Below are 2663 nucleotides of genomic sequence, written 5' to 3' on the forward strand. Positions count from 1 at the left end.
AAAAGCACAGGCAACTAAAGGTAAAATAAACAAATAGGATTATATCAAACTAAAAAGCTTCCACACAGCAAAAGAAACAATCAACAGAATAAAAAAATGACCAACAGAGCAGGAGAAAATATTTGCTAAATATATATCTGACAAAGGATTAATATCCAGAATATACAAGGAACTCAAACAACTTTACAACAAAAAAAATAATAACCCAATTAAAAAATGGGCAAAGGAGCTGAACAGACATTTCTCGAAGGAAGATATATGAATGGCCAACAGACACATGAAAAAGTGCTCAATATCACTCAACATCCAGGAAATGCAAATCAAAACCACACTGTGATACCATCTCACTCCAGTTAGGACAGCTAACATCCAAAAGACTGAGAACGATAAGTGCTGGAGAGGTTTCAGAGAAAAAGGAACTCTCATCCACTGTTGGTGGGGCTGCAAAATGGTGCAGCCCTTATGGAAAATGATATGGAGGTTCCTCAAACAATTACAGATAGATCTACTATATGACCCAGCTATTCCCCTGTTGGAAATATACCCAGAAGAATGGAAATCATCATGCCAAAAGGAGACCTGTACACCTATGTTTATTGCAGCTCTATATACAATAGCCAAGAGTTGGAACCAGCCCAAATGTCCATCATCAGATGAGTGGATAAGGAAACTGTGCTACGTCTACAAAACAGAATACTACTCTGCTATAAAAAAGAACAAAATACTACCATTTGCAACAACATGGATGGACTTAGAGAAAATTATATTAAGTGAAACAAGTCAAGCACAGAAAGAGAAATATCACATGTTCTCACTTATTTGTGGGAGCTAAAAATTAATAAATAAATAAACACCCAAACAAATAAAGGGTGGGGGAAGAAGAGAGAATAACAACAAAAGCTCCTTGAACTATTTAAGCCAAGTGCATAGATATGATGTGGCAGGGGGAGAGAAGGGGGTGGAGAGGAACAGGTAAAGGGGCATGAAAATCTAGTACAATGTATTTTGAGAAGTAAAATAAAATTAAATTAAATTTAAAAAATAATAATAAATAATTTTTTTAAAAAATAAAATAAAATTTAAAAAATAAATTAATTAAAATAAATTAAACAGAGTTTTAACAATTAAATTTATAGCAATACAGCCTTTAGAAATACATAAATTCTTCATTTTACAATAATACTTGCCCTTTTCAAATTTGTCATGATCTGTCACAGATTTAAAATACAAGGCACCTAGTGCTATAAAAGGATAATACAGTATATGTATGTAAGTGAACCAGATCTTTTCTCAAATATTTATTCTTTTTAAAATCCCACCAAATTTGCATGAATGTACTTGTTGCATAAATTAAACATTTTCTTCTGTGTGATTATTTTGCAATATTCTACAAAACTCAAAAGTATAATCTGTACCTATTCCAGGCAGCTTATTTTAGCATTTTGCCAGTTAGAAACAGTGATCTATATACTTAAATTATTTTTTGAAGATATTTTCATAATATAGTTCAGCATTTATCAAATATGAGAAAATAAAGTCTCAAGAACATTAGAATTTTATTCCTTGTTTAGTTCAAACAATTTCATCAGCTGAATTCCTTGAGTGTGAAAGGTCCTTTAGATGGACTGTGGATTAGAACTTCCTATAACTGTAGTGATATGTACACAGCTACATAGCTAAGTACTTCATTATGAAAATGAAGAAGACAGATATGAGGAAAATATATTTTAGAGTTTCAAAGAACTGAAACTGTTATTTTTCAGACTACACACTGAATCATTTTTCTACAAAAACTTGCCAGAGATTTGTCTCTTCTCTGTATAATGTTCCATTATTGAACTGAGCTACAGGCAACAGCTAACTAGCTCCATCCTCCTGAGAAACACCATGCATAGGAATGAAACTCTCACATTGTTCACCATCTTCTGGAATTCTCTGAATTCAATGTCTTCTGCATATAAAGGCAAAAATTCTTCTGATTCCCACCATCACAGGATCCCAATTATTATAATGGCATAGGAGGGTTACAATAAAAAATGAAAAAAATACAGGGATAGCACCTGCAAAAACTAACCAAGAAAACTGCATCTTTTGCATACACATGTCAGCTGTTACAGACAGAGGAACTGTAAGGCTTAATGCATGTGTGCCTATCAATGATGAGGTAAGAAAGCAGCCCCACAACCACAGGAACTCTGAGAGAACGGTTTCAATAAGGCCATTAATGATAATGCATATTAATGCTACCTTACCAGGAAACTCAAAGTCCTCAAATCCAGTATAATGAAGTAAAAAGAAACCTGGCCATAAGAGCAGCAGATTAAGCAGACCTACAAAACCAAAAAACATTGGAATATCCAACTTTTCTCTATTTACTCTTCTCTTAATCATAACAATATAGACAGCATAGACTATGGCTCCAACAAGAGACCAAATGGAACCTATTTTACCTCTTCCGGCAGATTTTTCAGACCCTGACAGGTTTACCAGCACAACATCTCCAATGCTTAAAATTAAAGCTAATAGTTAAGAAAGGGTAAATGTATTTCCACTGTTACTTGGAAACACTGCAGCAAGGATTAAGGTAAAAAGTCCAGAAAAATTGAAGACAAAATATTAACTATAGCAACTTGTGTGTCTGAAAGTGCTTCTTGATATGACAA

General features: G+C 33.5%; 1 pseudogene; it reads right to left on the reverse strand.

Annotated features, from left to right (window-relative positions):
- Positions 1-1857: 1857 nt before the first annotated feature.
- The window catches only part of LOC103600754, a 10402-nt pseudogene continuing 9596 nt past the window's right edge, over positions 1858-2663 (reverse strand).

This window comes from Galeopterus variegatus, unplaced genomic scaffold (genome assembly GCF_000696425.1).
Source record: "Galeopterus variegatus unplaced genomic scaffold, G_variegatus-3.0.2 Scaffold3450, whole genome shotgun sequence".
Taxonomy (NCBI): Eukaryota; Metazoa; Chordata; class Mammalia; order Dermoptera; family Cynocephalidae; genus Galeopterus; species Galeopterus variegatus.